The sequence below is a fragment of the Coloeus monedula genome (genome assembly GCF_965178545.1).
Source record: "Coloeus monedula genome assembly, chromosome: 11".
NCBI lineage: Eukaryota > Metazoa > Chordata > Aves > Passeriformes > Corvidae > Coloeus > Coloeus monedula.
In genome coordinates this window covers 13,369,993-13,397,872 of record NC_138791.1, presented here as the reverse complement: position 1 = coordinate 13,397,872, position 27,880 = coordinate 13,369,993, and positions in this window count along the sequence as shown.

Sequence of the window (27,880 nt, the reverse complement as noted above, 5' to 3'; positions counted from 1 at the left end):
TTGTTCAGATAGTATGCTTCTAGAGGAGAGGGAATAGAAGATGAAAAACTTAAAAATGGTGAAAGCATGTCTCTGGGTAAGATGAATTCACCTCAAGAAGTAGCACACTCCTGTGAGGTATTATCCCAGACATTAACAGAAAGCAGAAAAAAAAAAGTATAGCCACTATAAAATTACATCCTTGGTTGCAGCAGGAAGGGAGTTTGGCACAGGCCTTTGGTATTCCTGAGTTCTAGAAATGAAATCCAAGTAAATGTATTGATGTAGTAGTAATTTAAGAAAAAAACCCAACTATTTCTTAAAACAGCAAAATTCATGTAGTGACATTTCATAGAGGGTATAGTTTGAGTAACCTTTTCTATTTTGTGCCTAATGCTGCCAGCCTCAGTATTGTAACTTGTTTTTCAAACAAGTCATTCTCAAATAGCGTATTTATGGGGCCATGGGTATCTCCAGAGTTCTCCCTCCTAGTTTGCTCTCTCCTGTTTTGTTGTGGAAATTAAACTGTGGTGAGCTACCAACTCTGTGGAAGCCTGGGTGTTTCACAGTATTTGTACTTGTGTTTAGTGTCCACAGGAAAACTATATTAGACTCAAGTAAAAGAATAGAAAGCAGGATTCAGGAATGAGCCATTTTGCAGTACAGTTGGGTCTTGTTTTTTCCCCACTTTATGACTTTGTGGAATGATGAAATAGGGCACAAATACTCAGCTATGATGCATTAGAAATAAGACACATGCACGAAAAGGAGAATGAACAAACTCAATACAGCATAAGCACAATGTTTTCCTTATCACAAAATGAACTTTTTAAATGTTGTATACTTCCCCAGTTCATTCTTGTCATGGGAACACAATGCTGTTATCGATACAGCATTCCCTAGCCTGCTTTCCAGAACTTCTCAAGTTCATTATTCTCTGTTAAGACATTTAGGAGCTAATTTGAGCTATGCCATTTCATTACGAAATACAATGATTGGAAAGAGGACAAATGGTTGTATCCTGAATCTTGTTTATCAGTTAATTCTTTATTATAGTACAGCAGCAATTGCATATGCAAAATGGAATTCTAATTACATTCTGCATAGCAGTGTAGTAGTTTTATCAATGCTATTTAGTTGCATAATGCACACAGCACAAACTGTGGTACAGCAATATAAATAATTGGTTTAATTTGCTATTAATGAATCTACAAAATGAAATTATATTAGTATTTTCAGAACAAGTGGTTAATTACAAACATCATTTGCATGTTACCCTCTGTTGCTGCTGGATGTATTTGTTGACCTTGGTTATAATTATTTTGTGGAGAGTTTCTCATAGTGGGATGTGCCAAGAGGTTTGTGCCAAGATGTCTAAATTTTGGCCCACACATCTCCCTGTAAACTCCTGCACTAAGCTGATAGTGAAGGTATTCTGGGGGTTTGAGTGGTTTTGGTTATGGGCAAAGAGAAGAAGGTGGAAGAAATGTGATGGGAGGTTGCTTTTTCTCATGCACCACAAGCATTGTTTCATCTACCTTCTAGCTATAAAACAGATTAGGTCTGAAAATGTGATTTATCAAAGTTCATTCCTCCTTTGCCTCTTTTGCAAAGAATTTTGCTATCATAAAGTCACAGTGTTTCTGACTGCAGCAGTTCAGCAGTTTACTCATGTAGGCTGGGTTTTATGGCTGCTTTTGCAGGAGGAGCAAAATGTAAGTGAGCCCTGAAAACCCGGTCTGTCGGCAAACATAGCATGAGGTGTAATTACCCAGTCACTGTGTGGCTTTTAGGAAAAGAAGCTAGGGGGTAGTTAAATACACCTGAAAGACTGGCCCCAGAAAGCTCCTTCCCCCAGTTCAATCAATGTCTTATTACATAATAAACCATGTAGGGAGGTGCTTCATGGCCAAAGCTTTGTTCTGCAAAGGTACCTGGAATCAGATAATCAAAATAATTGTTATTGCCAGATGTTATCTTGTCAGGGGAAAGTAGCACTGATTACATCTCCTTTGTGGACAGGATAATATTTGTTGCTAACTGTGGGGAAAAATTATTAAGGTTTTAAGGCTGAAGTTCAGTTGTGTTGACTGTCACTTGAAAATAAGTGTTTGAATGTGTTTTTGTCTGCCTTGGAGCAGACATTCCTTTCACTGTAATCTCAAAATTCCTACTGTTGTCCTGTTTTTATTAAATTTGCTGGAATTCCCTGTTGATCATCATCTTAAGTAAGCTCCAGTAAGGCTGAAAGAGCAACAAGCAAGTTTCCTTTTAATCTTTTAGCTCAAAGTGGTGCAGTATCTTACTATTTTAAAACTACATTGTGTTGACAATAAGCTTCTAACCTAAATAGGTGTTTGCTTAAAGGGGCTGAGTACCTAAATTATCCAGCTGCTTGCACATCTGTCTCTTCATTGATAACTGAATATGAGCTGCCTGACATTAAATGGTGCATATCTGGGCTACCTGCATTTCTCTCTCTCGCGTTGTCTCTGGACTGAACAGCAGCATCCTATGAAACTTTCAGTCTCCAAGTATCCTGGCCTTCAGTAGGTGGTGTTTGGTCCTGTGCTGTGGCTGCTCCTAGGAACACAGGAATTTTAGTATTAACCGCAGTTGCTGGAGATATTTATCCCTGCAGGTCTCTTTTGATAGCTAGAAAAAAAGGGTATAGAAAAAACAACATAACCTGTTAGTGGAACTAAGAAGAGTACAATTCAGTGTGCATCAGCTTCAACTCAAGGGACAAGTCCCAACTTGCCTTGGGTACTGTTTCCTGTGCTTCAGCTATCTGAAAATGCCATCACTTCTTTTCTGATCTAAGGCTGTCCCTTTCCTTTGTTTTCTACCAAGTGATGTTTTTGGTTGGGGATTTCAAAAATAATCAGTTACCTGAAATGTTATACTTGAAACTGCTGCAGGCTATTAGCTAGATGCTGTGTTAATGTTTTGCTTAGAGTAATAAGGTATGTCCTGCCCATGCCCATGATGCCTCACATCTTTCATCAAGAGGAATATGCAGCAGCACTGGTGTGAGCCCATGGTCTTAATGGTTATTTCCCCAGCATCACTCATCAGTTTGCTTCTGACATTGACCCTCTCTCAATGGAATTAGCAAGGCATGATGTCAGATATTTTAATTCTTTGTCTCTATTCTTACTCCTTTGATCACTTACTAATAATTTTTCTCCTTGTTTCTCATCTTAGAGAAGAGCTGCAGTAGCCTTGGGATTTCATTTTCTTCACATGAAAAGTATACGTTTGAGGGGGAGGCGAATAAGTTGCTGAAACCTCTGCCCCCACTTTTCTCTTGATTCTTACAGACTCTAACATGTAATTGTGCTGAAGTTGTACTTCACTTGATTCAGAATTTAGTTCACTTGAGTGAAATTGCTTTGTTTTCCACCCTGCTTTTTCTAATCTAATAAGCAGAATGAAGATTGTTGCTGTTGAAACATGTACACTTTCTGTTAAGCCACATGAACCTGCAAATCTTTTTGCTAAGATTTGAAAAGTCAGACATTAAGGGTAATCACAGAAAGGGTACTGACTGGTCAACAGCAAGTTTATTCAATTCAGTGTCATGGTTGGACTTATTAGACTTCCTCTCTGCTTCTCTGGAAACAGAACTGCAATTTCTTTTTATCTGCTGTGGCTGCAGACTCACAGAGTACATGCATTAACCAGGGCAAATGGTCTGTAGTTAGTTTAGGAATTTAATCTAAAACAAAACTAGAGATTTACCCATCTTCCTGGTTTATCAGTCTTATTTCCTGCTGTGTTCACTGTTCTTGGCTTCCCTTCCCATCTGGGATGTTGCTGCTGCCCTGGGGAAGGTTGGACTAAAGTTGAGCCAGTTTGTGTTGCACCACTGCCTGCAGCTAGTGGTCATGGGCATTCCTGGTCCAAGTCCCTGGGAATTCCCTGGTGTTCATATCTGTTGCCATGGGGATTCTTACAACACATGTATCAGACAACGAGGCCCATGGAAAAGAATATATGGACCGATTCTTGGTAGGTATTTTCAGAGATGTTTATTTTTCCAGCCACCTGGTTGGTGACTGCCCAAGAACTGAACAATCACGGGACCAGAGGGTCCTTCCCGGGCAGGGGAACACAAAACAACCAACGGGGAACGAGGCTGACCAGGGAGTAGGGAAACCCCGTGGGCCGTGCCTCTACCCCGGGGCCCCTCTCCCAGGACCACATGGCAGGGGAGAGGAACCCCAACACATATCCATGCCTCTGTCTGATCTGCAGGTTCCTCTCTTGCTTCCAGAATAATTTCTCCAGCCAGGATCTTGCCTTTTTTTTTTTTTTTTTTCCTAGCTCATTTCTTCTGAAACCACTGCTTCTCTTTGGGAACGTCAAGCTGTCTGGTTTTCCCATGCTAAACAGTCTGTGCAAAAGCACAATGTGTTTTCATCCTCCACAGTGGTTGTTCTCATGTGACAGGTCAATCCCCTGCTGCCTGGTAGCATTCTTGGTGTAAACTATTTTTTTCCACATGCAGAGGATCTCTATTCAAATTGGTAAAATCAGATCTTTCCCAAAGCAAGGTAGACTTTGCTCCTGTTTTATTGTTTTGTTGGTATTTTTGCTTCCAGAAGAGCAGGTGCCCTTATGTTGCATCGTTTTCCTAATTTCCAAACAGATTGTAGTGGAGAGCAAAATTTTAACCTGCACTTTCTGGTGGCTTTGATGAATGAATGATAAAATATCTACACAGCCCCACTGTGTGAAGAGGGTCTTTTTCCCTGTGTGACAGGTGGTTTGTTCATTTTTAGCTGGAGTATTAACTGCTTAGGCCCAGGGTGCTTGGACAATATTGATTTTTCACTTTGCAAAAAAGACATTAGTGTTTGTATTTAAGAAAAAGGAATTGGGAAGTGTGTATCAGAACAGTGGGACCGCAGTTTACATAGAAGAAAGATTAATATTAGCTACATCTCACTACTTGTTATTCTATCTCAGCATTTCATTAACATCGTAAGGTTGTTTTGCACTTGGTTCCTGGGGAATATGAAGCTTAATGTTGAAAGACATCTAGTCTGGCAGTTCTGCCCTCTGGAGAGCTTAGAAAGGGCTTTTTTGGAGGACCTACCCCTTTCAGGGCCTCTGTTGTTGGTCCTGTGCTAATTACTCATACAAAACTTGCTTTTTCTTCAGCAGACATCAAAGGAAATTTTTGCTAATTTATTTTTGAGGATTTGTCCTGGAAATAGAGATGACCACTTGGAAAGTAAAGAGTTTTTTGAATTTCATCAAAGCCGTCCTGTATAAGGCCATCCTGAAAAAATGAGTCTTTCAATTAGAAGTGTGAAATGGACATACCAGAAATTATAAATATTAAACATTTATTAACTGAAGTATTCCAATATTGAAATAGTCTGATATTTCTTCTCAGGCTGCTCAGTAGATACGTGAGATTTAACTTTGATTCCAGAGAATGGATTTGGCTTTATAATGTAGATAAAAGTAACTACTGAAAGTAAATGTTCTGGAATTGTTTAAAATCTTTTAACTTGCTCTTTATTTTCCAAAGTGTTTTACCCTGCAGGTTAAAATGTAGCATCCATAAAGTTCTCTGAAAATGTGATAGAGTATTCTGTTGCAATCTTTTTTTTTTTTTTTTAGATCTCAAAAATATGAAGAATTTGTGAAATATGGACAGGTTGATGTTTTCATTCTAATATTCCTATTTGTTTATAATTTATCTTTTAGTTTATAATTTATCTTTACATTAATAAAACTTTTGCATTTCACTGTGTGTGCAGTGGCCAAGATTTTTGTGTTGCTGAAGCCTGCTCACATTGGTAGCACTATTGTATTTCTGAAAACAAGGAACTGGATGATGCAGTAGGTGATCCTGTTCTGTTGGGGGCTGAGCAGAATTGAAACTCTGAACTATTTTAGAAGCAAAAGCATTTCCTGAAATCTGAGTGTCTCTTTTCTCTGTAAATAGAAAATTTACAAAATTTAATTCACAATTTACTTTAAGTAATGACTGTGCTCTTAAATCATTATCTCAAAAAAATGAGGGAAGTTAAAGAAATCCACTTTATTTGGCAACATTTGTACCTCAAGTTGCAAAATACTAGTAATAGGATCCTCAACTTGAATGATTTTATTTGTTTAAAAAAAGGAACTTTTATCAGAATATTTTGAAAGTATAGCAAGGACTTCCTGCTGTACTTTTATTTGGTAGTTGATGTTGGTGAGTTTTGAGCCAACATCGTGTATCCTTTGTCTTCCTTTCACATGTTACTGTAGACAAGGTGGTGGTATTTTTATTTTTCTTCTCAAACAATAATTAAGATAGAGAGCTTCCTGAGTCAGGAGTTTATAACAGAAATTCTTTGTCATGTAACTAAACTCAGAATCCTCTAAAACTCTCAAGTGTGAGAATGAATCACTGCTAAGGAGTCACTTCCACCCCTCTCCTGGGAACCTCATTCAGCTCCCTTAGTGGAAACAATGGATCAGCTCTGAGCAGCTCATCTTGAACTTTGGTCCACAGTCAGAAGAGTGAGAGCTTGTGCTTTGTGGCAACCTGGAGTCAACTTGTAGCTCCTTATTCCCAGTAGTTAAATTTCATTAAAAGACAAGCAAATTCTATTGGAGCACTTGCTAAGATTATTGTCCAGTATAAGCAGTTTCAGTTGCAAATGTTTATATACAAGAGTGAGCTGTGTTTACTGTATAAGTAGTGGCAATTTTAAAATAAATTGACTATTTGTGTTCTTGATTATTGCAACTTGCACTAGGCAGCATCAAGCAATTTGTGTCTCAGGTGCTGTCTTATAAAGTACATACTTTCAGGTAGTGTTCTATGATAGTCATCAATTGACCATGACCTCACAAGGCTATAAAATAAGAATCTTTCCGTTTGAAAAGCAGTAACTTTTTCAGCTCAGGAAGTTTGATTTGAATGTCTGATCAGGTACAGACTTTAAAGTAGCTGACAATGACTAAAGAATTCAGATTTGACGTGCTGTTTCTAATTAGTGATACATGAAAACACACAGCAAGGGGAGCAAACTGGAAGAATTGGAAGTTTGTGCAGAGTTGCAGGAGCTTGGTCTGGTTGGTAGAGCAAAGATGTAGTGGCGCAGTCTGCTGGCTGGAGTGCTGAAATGTGTGGATCCAGGATTAAGAAACTGGGAATGAGGGAGTGTGTCCTACTGAGAGGAGTGGTTTGAATGCATGGAGCTCTGCTTTGAAATAGGAGATGAGTCCATGGAGAGCTCTTTGGGTAAAGATCATTAAGTAAAATTATCAGCAGAAAAAATCCTTCTCCCTTATAGTGTTCTAGTTTGAATACTAAGGACTGGAAATATTTAGCATCAGTTATTGTTCCCTAAGAACCTTTTGTCTCAGCCCCTTTGAGACCGGTGAACTTTAAGGGAGGTATATAAATATATTATGAAGCATTTGCATGTAATATTGAGCAACCTGCATACTAAAATTTAGAAGACTAAGGTAAGGTATTCTTTCTTTGATATTTCTAAAGAAAAGGCAAGAAAGAGTAAAATCATAGAGATGGGTAAAAGCAGATTCCATTCTAAGAAGGAGAGATGAGAAAAAGTAGGTTTTTTTTGGTCTGTGTTTTTTTATTCAAAGATCAGTGGCGCCAGGAGGATCATAAAGTAACAAATGTGCAGTGGTAATACTGGCAAGTCCTCTCGTCCTTTGTGAGCAAAGGACACAATTACCACAGGGAGATTCTTCCCATTTTGAGGCATCCACAGGCTAATTGGTATTAAAAAAAAAGTTTTATGATGAAAGATCACAGGGTTCATAAGGTCTACCACAGTCTTCTAGGTATGAAATAAGCTGGGTTTGATTGCTTAATACTTTGACTTTTTTGTCAGACTTAAAAAAAAAAAAAAATTCAAAAAATTTCTATGATTAAACCTCCTACAGTTCCTGTGAGTTGAATGCAGTTTTCTGAAGTGTTCAGTATCCAGTAATTCTCATTAATGTTCATACAGGTCTCTTTCAGGAAAACACGTGAAGATAATCTGTACTCTGGAATGCAACAAGCTGGAAATAACACAGATTTTTAGCATGTTTTTTAGTAATGAGATACACTTGCTTTATCAAAATAAACAAACCAGAAGAATAGAGGCATGTCTAGTCTTTAAAAGAAATCATAGGCCTGCCTGATAATAAAGAACTGTTCAAGAGCAATTCATCCTTGGGAATTGATTACCTCTGACATCCAGCCAAGGTCAGTGACACATTCAGTGAATAGCTACATCAAAGGCAGAAGCATAAATTAAAAGAATTCTGTAAATGCAAGTCAGTTTGAGTATAAAATCTAAAAAACCCTGCAGTTTGTAGGGTCTCCCTTAGTCTTTTCAGTTTTTGCATAAGGGTTTGTTGTCTTCTCTGTGGTATCTTTTATTGTTAATAATTCTCTCCCAAACTGCTTCCAGAAGAGCCCAGGAAAATCAAATCTTGGTTGTGCTCTGGTACTGCCAGGCTGCTGTAGACAGTAGACAAAGGTGCACACATTCAGTATGTTGGTAAACCTGGAAGTAATCCTACTAAAATGAATTTGACTACTAATAGTTGTCACTAAGTAAAAGAGGAAATTTCTGTCCCCAAAAGCAGAACATTTCCAGTGCTGGGAGAGTGTACATGTGCACATGCCCTGTACTTGGACTCCACAAGTAGTGCTGCCACAACCAATATTTGTATATAAATGAAGGTGGTTATTTGCGCCAAAACCAGACATTTTAAAAGTTAAAATATAAATTTAAAAGATTCAAATGATGCTGTCTCCTTTTGTGCCCCACTGCCCCAACAGTCAACCAGAGTCCCTTACCACTCCTTTTCCTGCATCTTGATTTAAAGGTTATAAATAATTCTCCTCAATAGGTTTTTCTTTGGAGTCCAACTTTTGAACTTTAATATACACCACTATACTATATTTTTACATTGGCAAACAGTTGACTGAGACTAGGTAATATGATTATAAAGCTGTTTGCTCTTGCCTACTTTAATAAAAAAAAGAAAAATAACAACAGAAAATGTGACTAAAATAGGTCTGAATGGTGTTAGGGTAAGATGATTCTGTTACCACATGTGAAACCTTGTTTGGTGTCACATGCAACTGTTGGGGATGCTCTGTAGCCTTTTAAGGAAAACAACCTGTGGGGTTGTCTAATGTTTTGTGTTCCCTTCCACTTCTCTCTGTGTATCCCCTGGTCTATCTGTTGTATGCATTCACCCTGGGGATGGTCTGAAGCAGAGATCACACTGCTTTTTCTGTCTGGATGTCATGTAGTGAGTCTGGATACTTGTTTGAAAACTTAATGTATTGATATTTAATTGCACAATACAGGCAGGGGCTTCTTCCTAGGTATAGACCCTTCCACTTTATGTAGCATGACTTGTGGGGATTAAGGTTTATCTCCTGTTTGCTTTGAATTTACAAACACTCTTTTTTAGAAGTTTCCTGAACTTTATGAAGAAGGTTTTATTTATTTTTTAAATTACAATGGCTGTGATGCAGGAATAGGAAGGAAATGTAGCTATGTTAATCAAAGCTGTCAGTTCTTATTACTGGAGCACTCTTTGTATCAATTTTTAAAGTGTTTAATAAAACATAGGGACCGTTTCTCCTCTTTCTAGTCAGTGGTCATCTGACTGCACTGAAGTCAAAGGAAGGTAGTTTTCATGTGCAGTGCAGTAATGAGAAGAGAACGATAGATTCTCTTCTGCTGAAGGTTTCAGCATCTGGTAAGCAGTTTCTTTTCTTAGGTTGAAAAAGAAATCAGCAGTAGGTAATGGTCTCTGTTTAAAACTCTTGATGCACTGTTGGCAGCTTTTCCTGGCTAGCTCTAGTGTACTGGTTATCTTCCATATAAATTTTGGGTCAAATTCTAAGTAAATTTACTTCTGCAAATCAAATACAGCTCTCACTCATTTTGCTTGAGGAAGGACTGAGAGGATAATTTTGTCTCTTGGCTGTATTACATATTCTCATTTTGCAATTTCATCCATGTGTATTAAAAAAAAAGAGAGTTCTTGATTTTGCATGAGGCCCAGAAATGCAGTGCCATCCTTTCTGAAGACTCCAAAGTCTATGTTGTGTACTAAGTGCATCAGTAGTTCTTCTGGGTTTCCAAGGTGCAGTCATTCCTGAGGCAGGCTTTGGCAGCCACATAATTAAGACAGGACAGAATGCAGCAGTTTAGCTCTGGAAACAAGCAAGATTATTGCACTGAATTGAGATGGAAATTATGAGGGTGCACCTCAGCCAATCAGGCTATCTAGCTGCTATAACTACAGGGGGAGAGGAATTCTGCACTTCTCACTGATGAAAAATAAAACTTGTTTCACTGTGATTCTGTAAGAGAAGGGATTGAGTAAAGGCATCTCTGTAAAAGTTAGTGCTGAAAACTTTGGAGAAGGAAATAGGAAAGTGTTTACAACCATTTTAAAACTCATTAGAATGTAATACAGTTGCAAGTTGACACAAAAAAGTGGTGTGCTGACCTTTTTTTTCTTCCTTTTTTTCCCATTTATCAGATTTTCATCCTATTCTACATCTACAGCCTTCAGAACAAATTCTGGCAAGAGTATTCAGTGTCATTCTTCCCCCCCCCCCCCCCCCCGTTTTCCCAGAGGCCCCACCCCTGTTGCTGATGGGCTTGGCCGTGGGCAGTGGTGGATCCATCCTGGAGCCACTGGCGCTGGCTCCACTGGACATGGGGGAAGCTTCTGGCAGCTTCTCGCAGAAGCCACCCCTGTGGCCCCCCTGCTACCAAAACCTGGCCACACAAACCCAATACAGTCACCATGAAGATGAGATGTTTCCCCAGGACAGAAAAAAAGTCAACTCCTACAAATTCCTATTTCTCATACAGAAAGATGCCTTGAACGCTCTATAATGAAATTTTTATATGTGAGAGGGATTGTCAAAATCGTCCTATAATGTTCTTTGATGTGCCCCAAAAATACTGCAGCAGAAGGTATTAAAGAATAAATCATGCACATCCCCCTCCCCCCCCCAGCACAGTTTGTCTCTTTACTCTTAACCAATTTGTGTCAGGGTGAATTTCCTTTTTCTCTGGGCTTATTGAATTCCCCTAAGGTTTTCTTTGTGTCATGTGTGTGTTAGTACCTTCTTGCTCAGCATTCATTATCACATTATTTCATAATTTCAGGGGGAAAGTAAACCAGTAACAATCTTGTGTCAATCTCCTTTACACAGTGGAAGCAAATCTCTGTTATCCTTTAGATGCAAAGAAATGCTTTGCACAGTGTGTTTTTGAGCATCACTGATCTGGTAATTGTGTGAAAACCACTAGGTCCAAGTCTTTAGGTACCAGCTGTTGCCAGTCTCCAGAGAATTTCCTATGACCTGTGAGTAGATCAGATGTAAAAAAACGAAGTGTGTGCATCTCAGTCACATCACCACTCTACCCACACAACTGCATTAAAAATTAAAGAGCCATTTATTTTCAGTGCTGCTGTAGATGATCTGTGTTCCCCTCATATTGGGATAAATATTAAGATCAATGATTTCCCCTATTTTTCACTGAAAAATACTGAAATCCAGTTCTGGACCCAAGGCTTGAGTCCAATATATTTAAATTTTAAAATTTGAATAATTAGAATTTTATCCTCTTCCTTAAAGAATGTTGTACCTTTCTAATATTTAATAATGGGGAAATGTAGATTAAACAGAGCTCACTCTTTAGCCTTTTTTGCTGTTTTTTTTCTTGCCTTTTCGTAGATAAGAACAAGGTTCCAGCCTTGCCTAAAGGGCTGCTATTCTATTTGCTCTTGATCTTTTAAACCTCTTTCCAAGAGGCCACAACACTGACTCTAAGGTTTCTGAGTTGTTCTTTTCTTTGCTTTTCAATCCCTAATGACTACAGGGCCTCCTACTAAGACAGTTATTTTTATGTTCTTTCCTGTAGTAAAAAGTGTGCTGCATTTTAACAAGGCTTCTGTTTTTAAACAAATGAAAAGGTGCCCTGAGCAGAGGTATTTGTACAACTGTAACCATTATAATTGTTCTCTTCAGACAAAGTGAGACACAGTAAATAAGGTCCTTTCTTCTCCTAACTCTGGAATCATTAGAGTGGGAGGCTAATAAAGTACAATTGTAAATTCTGAAGGAGTGTGGGCTTTGTGGGTGTGTGTGTGTTTGTGTTAGGAGTCTTTGCTATTTCACCTGCTAAATGTTGGGAAAGATTTTTTTCTGGCTCTGAGAGACCTGTCTCCCTCTTACTTTCACTGAAGTGGTATTTGGCACTCTTGGGCCTCTGTTTATGAATCCATCTCTTCAGCTTTTGAAATTATGTGGCAAATTCTTTTCCTTTGTTCATGCTGGAGCTGCTGCCTAGCATTCCTGATTTTAGGATTGTCGCAGTTTGGCGCTGGTTAGACACCAAGCACCACGAAAAAACTATTTGCTTACTTGCCTCTGCTATAAGCTGAGCAGAGAAGGGGAAATCAAAGCTTCATTTCATGAGGTAAAATAAGGATTATTGAGAAAAATGGAAAAAACCTCAAGGCAAAACAGCTCCAAACTTATCCATATAAAGAAGATTTATTACTAACAGAATTAAAAGTAAAAAGAATAGTGAGAAACTAGAGCAAACTTTCAGAACCCTTTTTTCTTCCAGTACCTCCCTCTTTCCACCAAACTGTGCAAGGGAACAAACACGGGGTTTTGGTCACTGTTGCATTTCTTAAGAGTCTTTCTTTATGTTTAAGGAAAAGAGTTTCTTCTGCTGTGCCGTGGGATTCCTCCCACGGAAGGTAGTTGTCTGCTAACTTCTCCAGCATAGCTTCAAACTTCACAAACAACAGTCCACCCGAATCTGCTGCAGTGAAAAAATCCCTCCCACGAAATCCTACATTCTTCTCACAACTGCCATCATGGGTTATAGTAGTCATGGGGTTTTAGTCTTTTAAGGACGAACTATTCCAGCTTGAAAGCAAAGGATCTCTTCTTCAATCTCTAAAAGCCTTTCACAGCATCGATGTGCTCTGGTGTTCAGCACTTTTTTTCATGGGCAGTGCGTGGATTTCTGCATTCCCCCATGTACCTCATCTCATGAATTATAGGGAAACAATTTGCTGTATTATAGTCCTCACCACAGCTTGCAGGAGAATTTCAGCTCCAATGCTGGGAGCGCATCCTCTCTCTCCTTTCCTCCACTGACCATGGTGTTGCCATGTTAGCCTCTTCTCACGTGATCTCACTTTTCCTTTCTCTCTGACTTGGAAGAAAGTTCGTATCTGCTCAGTTGCAGCTGAGAAGTTGATCTTGTCTGGGCTCTGCATCGGGAAAGACTCGCCCTGTCTCTCATTGCTGGCTGCGTGGTGTTTTTCCTCGGGCTGAGCTGCGCTGGCCTCAGAGGCCTGCCGGCACCGTGGGGGCCATGGTGGCCTCAGATGAATCTTGGCCCCATAATCCCGGCCTCAACCAGGGTTTTCTGGCTGCACGGCTGCTCGTGGCTCTGGGGTGGCTGTCTCCTGGCAGCCTGGCCTGGGCTACCGTGCTGGGGGGCCCCGGCAGCCCACTCCAGGAGGAGGCCCAGGGGACCCCCTCTCTCACTATCCCTCGGTGGAGGAGCAGGAAAAGGAACTTCTCGCAGTCTCTTCTTTCTTAAATATTTAAATCATAGTGGCGTTACCAGCTTGTTTAATTGGCCTAGCAACCTGCCCATCAAACCAAGTTTCCCTAAACTGCTAAACTACCACAAGGATCTTTGTTTTGCTGCACTGCTGACAAATGACTTCTTTGTCTCCACATCCCAATGAAAGGAGCATAAAGAATGATCTACTCAGCATTCTGATGGAGATGGTTCTCTGCACCAGAGAAATGTTTACTTTTCCCTCAAAACCCTAAGGCTGGAAGCAGTGGGTAGGTGAAAATAGAGACATGTAGATAATAAGAAAATCTGTAGTCTGCTAAGTAATGGTTTCTTGCCAGAGATTTAGTAGTGGTACTACTGGTTCCCCTTGAAGGGGTTTGGAGCCCAGAGGCTTATATGTTACTGCTAATCTCTGCTAGCTGAAGATACTGGTAGTGTTCTGGATTGGTGGTGTAACTGCTGTTCCTTATCCCAAAGATGGATACATTTCTGGAATCAGAGAAATTACTCCCATATAAGCAACCTTTAAATTGAATTTTACAGTTTTTCAAAAAGGGTCGGGTTATTTGGAGGGAATAGCCTCTGTTTAAATGTCTTTCTTGTTGGTAGTGTTCCTTTTAGGTGAAATTAACTGGACTTGGTATGCAGGCTAATTTTCTTATGTGAAACTTGATTTTCCTTTTATAGTTGTTAGACTTACCTTGGAATGCATTGGCTTATAGAGGTCTGTAAGAATTGCATCCACCTTTCATCCTAACCAGTGGTAGGATATGGTTAGAATGTGCCAGCATAACTTTGTAGTAAGTTCCGGAGGAACTTTCTCTTTAGGTTCCTGGAGACCTTTAGTAGACTTTTGATAGGCCTTGCACCAGCCCTGTAGAATGTGGATATGCATTTCAGAACTTGGAGGAAATACACTTTTATTGGTTTTTCTCCCGACTTCCCCCCCTGCCCTCCCCCTCCCCCCCCCCAAAATCATACAGCTTTGATCTATATTAGGCATCCAAAAAATGCTGCATTTCACTGTTCTGAGTTGTCCTTCTCTAAAATTTTCAAAAGTTTTAGATGGCATCAAAATTCACCAGAAATTTCAACACACTTTTGAGTGTTGTCTGGAATAAAAGTAGCCTTCCTCTCCCCTGCCCCCCTTGCCCCTGCCCCCTTCCTTTTTATAAAAGAAAAAAAACAAAGCAAACCTGTGCATAAATGTATTTCTGAATAAATCAGACATGCAAGCGTATGGTAGTGGCAGTGGCAGCTGAATTGCCCTGAAAATTTAGAGCTATGTTCTGTGAATTTCAGTAGGAATTTAATCTTGAAAAGGACCACTGGACACAAAAGGCCATTCTTCCATGTGCTGGTTCATAGAACTCTCCAAGGGTTACTTAATTTTCCTGGTACTGGTTATGAGTTATTGTACCTTGTGCTAATCTGGTAGCTGGAAGTTGATGGAATTCCAGACCATACAGACATTTAACCATCTGCCTTGTTTGTTTCCTCTTGATTTAGCTTTGCCCAGTTCAAGCAACAATTTTGGAATAAGGGGCTGCAGAGAGAAAAAGCCAAATGTTTGTTTACTTACTTACAAATGAAAATATTGTGCTTAGTTTTAAGTATTGTTTACACTGTAATTTTAAACTTTAGTTTTCTACCTGATTGCAAATAGAAACATATGTGTGATTAGTGACAACCAGCCTTCCACAGTCATCCTAAACTCTTTAAGTTACATTTTGAAAGTAAATAAAAATCACTGTTTTTCTGCTTGTGATGGCAAACTTTTTTGGCACTTAGAAAAGAGGCTGCATGCCAAGCTTTTTAAAAGGTACAAAGGTAATGTTGATTAATGTGAGTTGTTATGTAAGTACTGGACCAGAATTTATAACACAATCAAAGGTGTAGTAGAAATTAAACTTACACTTAATTTTAATTATAAATTACCTCATTTACTCAGTCCCCCTACCACACCTGTCAGCTCAATGGTCATTATCATGACACAAAAAGCACCACAGTATTTTTGAGCCTGCAATGGGCAGCAGTAAGATTCCTTAAAGGAGCTAATTCCAAGTTCTGAGGGGCTGGCACTAGTGTAGTTACTTTAGAGTGCCTTGCACTGTCACTGGACAAAGCCATATGACTTTCCCAAATAAATTGATGTTTGAATTAGATCTTTCAGATCATCGTATCTTTATTTGTTAAAAATTACTCTTGATGAAAGCTCCCGACCTGTGTAATTTATTCTAATAATAAGTCATCCTTACATGAAATGCACCAAACAAAACATGAACTTTATTTCTGAGCTCATCTGTTTTAATACTTGTCATTTTCCATCAATAGAAGCTTTTATACCTTTTTGTTTCTAAATTGGTAAGCTCTGTGTGGCTTGTAGCTACTTTTGCACTCGACACTCCTCAAGTTTCCCTTCAATATGAGAGATAGATGGAGTTCTGTGCCCTTTGGCAAAGTATGTTTTCTAATTGTTTGTTGTGTTTGTCTTGCTTGAACATTCTCCAATGTATCTGTTTGATAAAAAAAATTCTAAGTCCTTGCATAAAGCCTTATTCCAGCTCTGGCTTCTCTAGTGCCAAGTGCAGAAAGTAATTTAACATCTGTGTGTGCGCTTGGGACCTCACTGTGTGCACATCCAGTGACGAGGCTGAACCTTTGCTGCAAAGTCTCTGAAGTTGATCCCACTGACTCCAGAACTCTTCTAAACACCTGATTCTCAGTTTATGTTCTTGGTATGCAAATATGACTTTTGATGAACTTGATGTTCATCAAAGCCTCTGCTTCTCTTTGCTCAGCTTTTCCAGTCAAATTATTTTCTTGCTGAGCATTTGTGTCCTACTCTGTCAGAGCATTCTCCAGTCTATTATGCAAAAGCCTTATCTGCAATGATTTGAATTTCCTTTTAAGTATCAGTAATGATGGTAGTATGGAGTTGAATGCCAGATTCTCCAATGTTCATCTAAACCCAGATTATTCTAATTTACGCTTATTTGTGTCTACTAGTGATTTAAAAAAAATGTATTTTGTGTATGTCATGTTGAATTATGAATATTAATGAAAACGTCCTGTGCTGTTTTTTTGAAAATGTGTATCATTTTGAAGATGTACCCTTTTTTATAAGTCAAGCTTTCAAATACATTTAAAGAAAAAAAAAGGTGAATTCCAGGTAGCTAACTTTATTTCCCATAAATCCATCTCAAAAGGCATTAATTCTACCTTATTTTACTTGCTTATTAATAAAGTCATACATCAACCATTCCAGTATTTTGCCTGACTTTCCCAGTTTATGGATATTGGTTTTGCTTGTTTGTTTTTTAAAGCTTAGCAATGTAAACTCTTTTTGACACTCTTGTTGTTGCTTGGCCAGCTGTCTCAAAATTTTGGGATGCAAATTGTCCAGATCTATTTTATTTCAGCAACTGTTAATTAATTTTCTCTCCCTAATAATTGTTGTAGAAAGCACGCTGCAACAGCATCATCTCGTTTTTTCCTGAAGACTAATACTTAGTGAATACTTTTGTCTTTTTTCTGTATTACTATTTCTATTAATACTTCTGCCACAAACCATGCAGATATACAGCACAGTTATAAATTCTGTGTTCTTAATGAAATCTCTTAGTGTCATCTGCTCTTCATTTTTTAATATTTTTCATTTTTTCTTGATCAGTTATGCAGTTGCTTAGTCCTGACTCGTATGCATCACTGGGAATGGCTTTACATTCTTTCATTCATTATGTGCCTTTCACTACTCATCTAAATCATGTTAGTTGTTTTGTTTTGTTTTGTTTTTTTATCAATATGACCTAATGTCTGTTTGAGTTATGACTATCCATGAGCTTAGAACTTGTTCTTAAACAGTGCCCAACTTTATAAAACCCGAATCACTTCAAATCACTTTTTCTCACATGTCTTCTATAATGAACAATTCACAAGGTTTTTTTATTCAGATTTCCATAATTGCAAAATCCACTGAAGATTGCTTAGTTTACTGTCACTTCACTTTGTTCTCTTGTATTGTGGGAGTTCTATTTTGTACACCTTGATCTTTACTTACAGATATGAAGAAGAGGGAAGCAAAGGCGAGATGGTGATGTGTTCTAAATGTTCTTCCAAGAACTGTGCCATCACATTCCTTTCTTTTTTTTTAGTCTAGGACTGGTAGATCAATCTGGAAGTCTAGAAATTTATTTATGAGAAGACATGTCTGTTAGACAAAGTGTTCAAGTGCTCTTATCTGGAATAGAGATTTTGAGGTAGAAGTTGATGGATTGAATATGGAAACAATACCATCCACAGATTGTGTTTACCAAGCTTAAATTGACAATCATTTTATTATTCTCCCTTCTCACTTGAATATTTGCCTGAAAAGAAACAGTTCCTGAATCATCTTGATACAAAGGGACATTTGAGGATAGCAAGTTTTTGGGTTTAGAGCATTTTTTTGAAATTTTTTTTCCCCAACTGATACTTATAAAAGCAAAAATTTTGCTTTGGTTTGGTTTTGCTCTTGTATATGAACACTTTTCTTCTATAAAGCAACAGAAAATGTGCTCACTGTAACAGTGAAAAAGTATATGAACTGCTGGAAGTTAATCAGAGGACCCAGAAAATTAACTTGTATCATCTTTAGTGTTACCTTTGATTGCAGAAATCCCTCTTTGCCCTGAGTAGGTGGTTCAAATAAATTGTGCAAATAGACAATGAGTTAATGGAACAAATTAGAAGGGGATTAGTAGTAGATGTACTTTATTCATCAGAGAAATGTCAGAGTGCTGTATATACAGCACTTAAGGAATAATTTTGCAGTTTCCATATTGTTTTGTATTGTTGTTTTGATATGAAACAATAGGATGAATCTTGAGTGTTTCTTGAGTGGATTAGGCATACCCATTTATAATGCACTTTTTATTTCTCTTCAGGTTTGGGTAGCTTGACGTTATTAAAGTCAGTTAAATATGGGTCAAATATGAGTCTCACGTCTGGGTGATCCATACCACTGACTGATGAAATAGACAAATAGGCTATAAATTCTTTCAAATAGTAAAACAAATTATGGAAAATTTACCTACATTAACTTTCTGTAAGTGAAGAGGCACTAATCAACCACAGAGAAGACAGGATCTACAATATTGGTGTGATAAGTACCATTTCTGAGAAGATATTTTAAGCCAATTCTAGTGTTATGGGAATTTTTCCTTCCTGTGAAAAGGCTTTGGATTGTGCCTTTAGTAAATTAAACCAAAATAAAATGAGAAATTAATTTAAAACTGTGTTGATTCAGAAAAAATTAAATATGGCAATACTTACATCTAGTACATTCAAAGACTGTAAGAAAATACATACTACACTTAGGCTATCCTGAGTGTTTACATATTATATGCACTGCAGTATAATAGTTTTAAATGTCTTTAAATGCAAACTGCTGCTGCAGTTTGATTGCTGATTTGAGATAATACTTCACTTGTGTTTGGAAAAGAAATTCATCTGGGGAAATCAGTTTTTGTCCTGTCAGATTCCATACCTTGGTTTTGTTGGGGGACAGAGTGGCCTCTGGGGAAGAGCTGATCGTTCATATGCTACTGTGTTAGCAAGATCTATTTGTGGAATAAGGGATTGCTCAGTCCAGATTCCTCTATCATCCTGCACTGGGGTGGGTAAATTCTACATTCTGAACTTGAGAAAGTAAAAGCTCTGCCTCCTGGTGCCGTGGCGTGTTTCCTCTGTAGCCAGTAATGTTTGACTGTGTGTTTGTTCAGTAGGGATAGGGAATACCAGTGTATGGGAAAAATAAAGGGCATTGCAAATACCTGGAGAAACATGCTTACTGAGGTTCCTCTCCAACACAGAAATAATGACAAACCCTGCAATGCAACTCCCTTGTTTTCCTTTGCTGAGTGGGTGTAGGCATATATGTATGTGTGCACCAAATGTGCATAAAATAAATGACATACTAATAATATGCTCTGATTTGTCTTCAGAATTCTCCCATGGAGTATGATGCTCCAAATAATTTGTCATACATATTTCTTCTCTGTATAAAAACCTTTGTTTCAAATTTAGTGAGCCATTCTCTATGGACATGTAGAAATTGCAGGATAAAAAAAATTACCCTGCCCAGTAAAAAAAGTCACTACCCACCTGAGTAGGCACAAGATAGGCACAAGCAGGGTCCCTCCTTCCAGAAGGTGAATCTCCTCCAAAACAGGGTCATTGCACTGTTTACCCCATGCACAGAACTACAGGTGTTCACTGGGGAAATGTGGCTGCTCCCCACACTGGTTTGAGTTTGAAATCGCATCTCAAGGAGTGCAATTGCTTCAGGAACTTCTTGTGAGATCATGTGACTTCTTCATCTGCGATTCCTCATCCCAAATTGCTAATTCCACAGAGTAGCTGTTATCAGGAATGCAGGAAGCCCCCAAAGCCCCCTTGCCCGCTTTAAAAGCGCAAATGTCCAGGGCACAGGTACAAACTGAGAGGCTGCACCTGAGCGAATCTGAAGCTGCAGTATCCTGTGCTGTACATTCTAAAGAGATGGAAATCAAAGTCCTTTGTAAAAGTAATAATTTTGAGTAAAATATTCAGCTGTACAAATATAGATTAGCCATTGGTATGGCAACCGGTATACATTCTTTAGTTAAACAATGAATTACAGAGTATTAGTCCTCCACCTTAAAAGAGAAAGGCCCAAAATTTCATTCTTTAAGGTTAACATGTGGGTGAGTCACAGCTTGGAATATACGTGCTGCATGTGGAACTGGAACATTTTGCTGTGTAGCAGTTTAATTTCCCTTTTCATCTAACAAGTAGAAGGGGCTAATGCATATCTAACATAAACAACTGCTGCCCCTTAAGGCTTGTGATGTTTTTGGTGGAAACCTAAAGATTTTTTTCTTCAGAGTTCATTCATAATCTACTTTTTTAGCCCTCAATATTGGACAATACTATATCTGGGATTGGTTGTCGAATGTCCATCCCTGGAAATTCAGCTGGCCAAAGCCGTGGTTGAAATGATCAAGTGTTTGCCACGGTCACACTGTTGTCCCATGGTCGGAGTTGACACTTGTAGATCTCCCTTCCAGCCAACATTTCTAGACTGCATAGGAGTTCTAATAGAATTAGCTACTCCTTCTCTCTTCACATTTGACTTTCTGATCTTCGAATGCTGGGGGAAGAGCAAAATAAACAGTTTAGCTGCTTACATTGCTGTTACAAAGAGAAAATAATTAGCTAAGTCAAGTTTGAAGGTAAAGGGGTTTTGTTGATTTTATTTTGGCCATGTTGTCTTTTTATTTTTTTTTTTATGATTAATGATGAAAGCTTTTGATTTCAACAACTTTGTCATTGGAAAAGGCAAATTTACTGGCAGGCAGTAACATCTGTGTGTGAAATTTTAGAGCTTCTACAAGTCATAACCTTGAAATCCATGAGGATTTCTATAGTGTTTTTTGTAGCAGTGTTTGTGTGCTTGTGTACTTGTTGCTGTTTACTGTAATTAGGTTTCTTGGCAATTAAGTACTTCTTCAATAGAGAGAAAAAGTGAGAAAGCTTTTTTGGAATTTTTTTTCCCTTTTTTCTGAAGGAGTAAAGTGAGAAATGTGTGTCCATTTTATTAGTTCTGCGATTAAATTATAGGTTGTTGGTTTTTCTTCTTTTCCTTTTGCTGGGAAATGTTCGATATTTAAAAGATTTCTGGTTTCTGGATCACTTCTTTGCCATTTCAAGAAGCCAGAGCTTAGGTTTCTCAGCTGCATTTCCCCTTTACTTCATATAACTTATATTATATGACTCTGTACTTCAGTACGTTCTAGCAGATTTTAAATAAACCTTTTCTAAATTAGTGAAAGAAAATTAGAAAATTTCCAGGGAAATCCCTTGCTAGGTATCACATCTGTCAATTCATTTCAAGCTGGAGTAATTTTCATCAGCCTCAATCAGCAGTTTTGTTCAAAACTCAAATGTAGTATTTGCTAAAGACAAATACAATTATTTTAGGGCATATCTCAAACTTTGATCAAGTCCCAAATATTTTGCTGTTGGAACTGTAATGTTCAACAATGAACTAGTTAAATAAAAAGCTAAAAGAAACATCTGAAATGATGCACAACAGTGTGAAAATCTCTGGAGACCTTCTGTAAGCGAAGTGAAATAAATCACTAGCCTTGCAAGTACTGATAACACACAGAGATGTTTGTCTTCGTCACTAGCTGAGAATGTGGCATATCACTATGTAAATTTGATTTGAGTCCTAATTAAATATTTAAAAGATCTTGGCTTTCTGTTGCCTTTTTGAGAAGATGGCATATGCTAGGTGGTAAACCTTCTGGCTTCATATTCTTATATATTTATTATATTGTGAAAGATTTGTTCACAAAGTATAATGAATTTGGTGTTGATTTGAACAAAAAATGTCTGCTAATTATTCTCTGAAGATATATTTTAGCTGGAATATAACAGGTTTTACTTCTCTTGGGGATGTTTAAGAGCACTGATCATACATAGATGATATTACACAGATGATATTAATTAAATGGAAGTATTATTTTCTTAAGGCTTTGTGCAAGTGGCCTCTGGGAAATCAACTTTATTTTTTCATATTATTTTGTATTAACAAAATTAATTTGAATATATTATGCTATTTTACTACTTGAGTTCTAGAAAACTTTTTGAGCTGAAACTTGCAGGATCTGGGTCCAATCTTCTATTTCTGGGTAACTCTTCTGGCTTTTAAGGAGCAACTTAGGTGTCAGCAGAACGAAGTCAGAACTAGAAGCTGTCCATGTTCCTGCAGTCTCCTGGCTTGTTCAGGTGGCAGAGCTGTTTGCGTAGGGCTCTTTTTGGGAGAGCTGTGCTCTCCCAGGGCAGTCACAGTGGTATCCCATTGCCTTGAGTGTTTTTATGCAGTCTGGAGCAGGAGACTGTCACCAGAAAAGCACCATCACCTACAAGTGCAGAGGGGATTTTTTTGGATGAGGAAGAAGGCACTGGAGAGTGTGCTGGGGAGATGCTATTTCCCTGTGATTCCCAAGTGCACTTCTAGCTGAATTTCTGCCAGATTTACTTCCACAGGAAGTAGCAGTGGGAACAGGTCAGCTGCTGTTATTGTTGAGAATTAAAATTTAATGCCTTAGATTAAAATTGAAAGGATAGTGCCCTGATATGTTTTCCCTTCCCAAATTTCTTATGGCAATACACAGTAAGTATGAACAGAAGTAACACTTGGACCATTCCAAGCAACTGAAGAGGAAATTCAGTGGAAGCCCTGCTGAATTTACCAAGCCTTGGCAAGCTTGGTATTTTATTTTACTAATGAAATTTTTTAAAGCAAGATTTGTTCATTACCACTTGTGCATGGAAATCAGAGATTCACAATGAGATCATCATTCATTCTTTTTTATATAAACATTGCATGTACAAACTTCACGAAGAGTACATTATTAAGAATGCAAAAGCAAGTGGTTGTGAGAAGAGTGTGTTACGACTGGCATTGCAACAGAAATTCAACTTCTCTTACACATATGCATTCTGATGAAGTAATCAGAATTATGTAAGGACACATAATATTTTTCCAGAAAACTTCTTCCTTACTCAGTGCACAAGATGGACAGTCCTCAGTTAATGAGCAGCTATTTGAGATGGTTTTGTATCGTCAATGTTTGATATGTGGCCCTAAGCCTTATTTACAGCACGTTGTTCAGACCCTGCTCAGACGTCAGAATTATTAATTTCCTCGCAGGCTTTTCTGTGCTGCTCATCATTACTGTATCCAAGTGCCACACATTTGCTACACAGGTTTTAAATTAAATCTACACAAAGCCCCAGTGAGAGATGTGGTATTATCTCTGTTTTACAGATGGGGAACTGACAGAGATTAAGGTCAGGAAGTTTCACCAAATTTGGATGTACATTTTTAAGACAGGGGATTGGATTTTAGCACCCTTCAGATCATACAGGATGTTCTGTGTTCGGAAAACACCACTTGCTTCTTCAGCATTAGGTATGTTTTTCATGTGGCTGGATAATTTCCCCAGCAGCTCAGGGCTGCAAACTGAACATATACATGGCACTGTTGATTGCTGAGGAAAACTTTGTATTTGATACCTTGGGCAGTATCACATAGGAAATTGGAGCTTTTTCTGAAATAGGCAGAACTTCAGTGAATCACCTGCAGAAATGAGGCACTGGGGCTTCCTGAAAACTCTAATATGACTTTACTATTGAAGACTGTTCTTTAACGCTTGCACATAAATTGGCATTACACAAGCCATCTGAATTCTCATCCTTGTCAATTTGGTAATTTGATTTTTGCAATGGAGAAAGATTAATTGAGAATATTGGAATTCGTGATCCAATTAATTTGGGGAATGAATATTAATTGAGAAACCATATTGCCTCAAAGATGGTACCGTCTTCTCTGTGATAAACATGAACAGGATCTTTCCAAATGTACTTTCATTTATTTTCATAGTATATTCAGATTTTTTTCCTCTGTGAAGACATTCTAAATACCAGAAGATTTGTGAGCAAGTCTAGCAAAATACTGTTCCTCTATTCAGGAAAACTTTAATTGGTGATTTTTATGTGTTGTGTCCACATTTTGTATACTGAGTACATTTACATGGTTTTCTTTGTATTTTCTCCACCAGAAGTTTATTTTATGCTAGTTTTTGTTTTGGGCCTGCTGACTGCTTATGGAGTAGCATAGAGAATTCAAGGTAAGCCCTTAGTTCTTCATAGTCCTTTAAAAGTAGCAGCATGGATTTGCACCAAGGCTAAACATAGTGATTTGTGAGTCTTTCAGTTAATTTTTGAGAATTTTGGTTGAAGTAATTTGACCGAGGAAAAAAGATTTTATTGTACTATTTTGTGGCAATTTGTGCTCCTCAAAGTCTATATCTGCTTTGTTTTCTTATCTGTTAGATACATATTTCCATATATTTTCCCAAAGCTCTTTGAAATCTTTAGCTGAAAATGACTAGAGAAGTGACATATTTCTTGCATTCATCAAGAAAAGTACCAGAACAGTGGCTGGTATGTTGGAATTATGTTGATAGTTAGAGAACCCCTTGCTTTAAACACCTTTTTAATGTTAACCTACATTTAACTTCTTATTAGACTACATTCCTCGTGTTGTGCCAAGTTCGTATCTTTTGTGGAACTGGAAGGCTACCCTGTGTATATAAAGTTGGACAGTTTTCTCTTGGCTATGAAGTGCACTCAGGGAAGCCAAAACGTCTCTTATAACAACACAAGAAAATGAATTTTTCAGTAGTTTCAAAGTCTGTTTTGTTTAGACTTGTAACCATTTCCAGACTGCTGAGAGCCAGCTATTCCCAGAGCTTTATGGTATTGCTATGGCATTACTAACAGAACAACTGCTTGCTATTGAGGAAAAAATGAAAGTTAGTGAGAACTTTGCTTGACTAAGTACGATTTCCTACTAGGTAGCTTGGGTAGTACATCTGTATTGTGCAAATGACCTTTTAAATAATAAATTACATCCATTATTTAAGAAGTGCAATGGTAGTCCAAAGTTTTCATTGGAAATAAACCATTTATGCCCACTTTCTGTATAATATGCTAGTACTGGGGCAGTCAGGGCTATGGGTGCAGGGCTGTGGCACTGAGCCAGCAGCCCAATTTATGAGTTATCTGTACAGAGGAAGAATTCATAACTACATCAGAACTTCAGCTTTGACAAATGCCAGCCAAATTCTTGAAGCTACAGAGGGGTCCCTGGTTGAGTTCTCTGCCAGTTTGCCATACCTCGGCCTAAACATTCATCCTGCAGATTGCAGATTAAGATTTAATCATGTCTATAGATTTCTAATTACTCATGAGTATCTTATTAGAAAACGTGGCTGGCAAGGAGTTCCAAAGACCTTCCAGTAGATTATACAAAAATTTGTTCCCCAATTAGTTGCAGAACTGTCATCTGGCACCCAATTCTTGTTTAAACTGTTAGCAAGTTTACAGAAAAATGAGAACATAATACTTTCCGTTATTCCAATCCACCATGTGACCAAAAATGTTTTTTAATCTTGAAAAGTTAAACGCAGGAACACTAAAACATTTTTTGTTGATGCCTGAAGTGATGCAGCATAGAAATCCAGAAATACAGCAAAACCAGACAGAATTATTTGCTAGGTTTATGGCTTGATTATGTGACTCATGCAGTTCTAGGTTAAAAAACAATCATATAGATTGTTTTCTAAAAGAAAAAATATGAGGAATTTTATGGTAGTTACAGATAGAGGACAACGCATATTTTTCAGGATATTTGGCAATCATGAAGTAAAAAGCAACGTGGAGAATGATGTGAGATACAGTTAAATGTGTAATTAGTACATGCATATGAAAATTAAAATAATACACTTGTAACAATAGTGAGCACTTAAAAATGTTCCTCTGTTTATATAATTTTTCTAAGCAGTCCTTAATTTTTTACCAAGGAAGATGCAGGCCAGCATATTGAAAATGTGGGTTTAGGCTCTTTACCACAATATCTTCCCCTTTGGTTTTGATTTCTCTGTATTTCTGCTGCTAGTATTACAGTGGAGAAAATACTTTAATTTTGAAATTTGGCTTTAAGAATATTGACAAGATCATCTTTGACTTCTCTTACTTGTGCAAATCAATCAAAGGAGATGCTGGAGTTGTCTTAAGGCCTCATTCTGAAAGTAACCTAGTGAAGCCAAAAAACTGTTTGATAGATTTCAGTGGTTAATTTGTTAAGAGCACCTGTCTACAGTGGGAAAAAATTCATCAAGAGCAACTTGAGGTGAAAATGTAACCATAAACTTCTCAGGCTTAGTATCCTACTGGACTAAATCTAATGCCTGTATGTATTAGATAACAGGAATTGCAAGCCCCTTTCTCTCAGCAGAAAATATCTTATGTAAAGGAGTCATATTCCGTAAATAGCTGTATTTTAATATAACTGTATTTTCTGCTACCAAATATGAAACTTCTCCCAAAAAAGATCACATAAGACTGCCTGTATTTGCCTAAATTTAGTTAAGTCTTAGTGTTCAGAATTAATCTAACCAAAAATCTGTAAGTAGGTTTCTGTCATGCTTTAATGCTGGTTTGACAGTGAGTGTTTGTTTCCTTTTCCAAAATTTGCTTATTCTTTCAGTTGATTTGCAACCCAGCTATCATTCAACATTACCTTGTTGAGCAAGGACCTCATAGTGCTCTGTACAAAAATGTGGAAAGCTCTGATTTCTGCTGCAGGTGTCTTTGAGAAAGATAGGGAAGTGACAGGAAAGCAGTAATGGTATTTGCCATTTTCCAAACACATGGTCAAGTACAGAGAGAGCATTTGGGGAAAATCAGAGGGAAAACGTGCACAGAGGGCAAGTTAAACCTAGAAAAGGGTTCTTTGCATGCAGTTCACAATTCGACCAGTTTAAATGAACCAGAAATAGTAAGAACAAGTCACACCAGGTTGCATTTTTCCAGTGATAATTGTATAAGCTTTTTCAAAAATATCTATCAAATTTCAGTATTAGAGCAGCACTTTCACTTTTTGAAAATATATAATTAGATATGTATGTGTACTGTGGTAGATCTGTAATTAGACTCTACAGTTGTAACAGTCCATTTTTGGTCAGTGGCCTTGACCTGCTTTGCCTGGTGGGGACATCTTTTCCCTCCCAGCTGCTCCCCAGGTGCTTGGCAGCAGCCACTGTGCACCTCTGGGCTGGCAGCTCTCCACATGGATGTCCCTGTGAACCACAGCCCTGCTGGAATCACCTGCCTGGGATACGCTCAGGGCCATGGCAGAGGGCTCTTGTTCTGTGGGGGACAAAAGGAGGTGGGGAAAGGATGTGGACATAAATCCTTTGAAATGAGACTTCATTAATTCCAGTGTTCACGGAACAACCTGGTTTAAGTGGTTTTATTTTGGAGAGCAAGCACATATATAAAATGATAAAATGAGAGCTAATGGGATTTGTCTTAAAGATTTCAACATCTAGAAATAAACATAAATGCACTGTACATAAATGTAAAGAACCTACTATCTAGTATTATTAGCTATATATAAATGTAAATCTGACAATAAATTTCATTAAATGTCTATTTTCATCTATATGCCCAGGGAATTGTTAGACTAAGTATGGTGTCTGCATTTTCCTCTGAATGTTTGTGTTACATTCATTAATTCAGCAAGCTGAAATGCTTGTGGAAATACTCAGGTATTGCAGGAATTGCTCTAAATATAATAAATTCAAATTCATAGGATTACCAAATAGCCATGGTCT